This window comes from Alexandromys fortis, unplaced genomic scaffold (assembly GCF_014885135.2).
Source record: "Alexandromys fortis isolate MF-2015 unplaced genomic scaffold, M_Fortis_MF-2015_v1.1 scaffold_113, whole genome shotgun sequence".
Classification (NCBI taxonomy): domain Eukaryota; kingdom Metazoa; phylum Chordata; class Mammalia; order Rodentia; family Cricetidae; genus Alexandromys; species Alexandromys fortis.
In genome coordinates, this window is record NW_026067988.1 from 2,354,108 (window position 1) to 2,355,342 (window position 1,235).

Consider the following 1,235-nt stretch of genomic DNA (forward strand, 5'->3'; position numbering starts at 1 on the left):
AAAGAAGAAGAAGAAGAAGAAGAAGAAGAAGAAGAAGAAGAAGAAGAAGAAGAAGAAGAAGAAGAAGAAGAAGAAGAAGAAGAAGAAGAAGAAGAGAAGAAGAAGAAGAAGAATTTGTTCCCTATCTTTGACTAGTACTAAACTCGAAAGGCATGGCAAGTGTGGTGGTGTATGCAGTAACCACTGAGTGAATGACAGAAAAAGATAACATGTTCAGTCTTTCTGGTTTGTAATTTGTCTGGAGATGCTTACTGTGTACAATGTCCTAGACTTGGACCTCAGCATAGCACATCAAAATAATTCTAATAACCAAAATGCTTTTCGCAATATAAAACTAATCATATAAGACAAAAATAATGATATAGTTGAATATGTACTATTTTCTTTTAAAGTATAAAATTCTTAAAATTAAAATACTATTTGTATATGAAAATAGTGGTAGTTGGGACCGCAGTGAGTTGAAACCCTCATGCTGACTTAATTCACTATTTAGCATAGAATGACACCTTGAAATAGCATTTTTCACACACAAAAATAAAGTTTGATGTTCTGAGTATGTATAGTTGCCGCGTACAGCGCCCCCGTGTCTGTGCTCTGTGCGCTGGCACCCAGTTCGCGAGCTTCGGACAAGGGGGCTGGAGGTTAAAATACACAAACACACACAGACAGAGAGACAGCGACACAGGTCATCCTTGAATTCCCCAAGAATGCCCCCTTTATTGTGTTCAGGGGCAGATTATATAGAGATAATCATGCCCTAGCCAAACCCACCAGAAACCACTCTCCTGCCATCAGGAACTCCTGAAGGTCTCGTGCTCAGAGCAGCTGTAGGCACTCAGATCAGGGGATTACAAGAAATTCAGGATCTGGGGTCTCACTGCTCCCAACATATAGTATTATTAGCAGACACTTAGTTACATAGGTATGGAAGGGAAAAGGATCTGAGAAGAGATCATGGGAGAATTAATATGACTGAAAAATAGTTTTATACTGAATTTTAATAAAAGTTAAATAAGAAGATAGTATCATGGTTATTGATGACAAGCTTTTCAACCACACCTGACTTTGGGCTAATGACTTGAGTCAGGATAGGAATAAGCACAGTTTTAGGATGGAGGGTAGCCATGTCAGGAAGGCTAAACATGTGACTGGAGACCAGGACTTTGAGCCGTTTAGGTAGAATCTTACCTCCTACTGCCAAAAGGTAAGAGACTGAATTCATTCAGAAGGCCAGT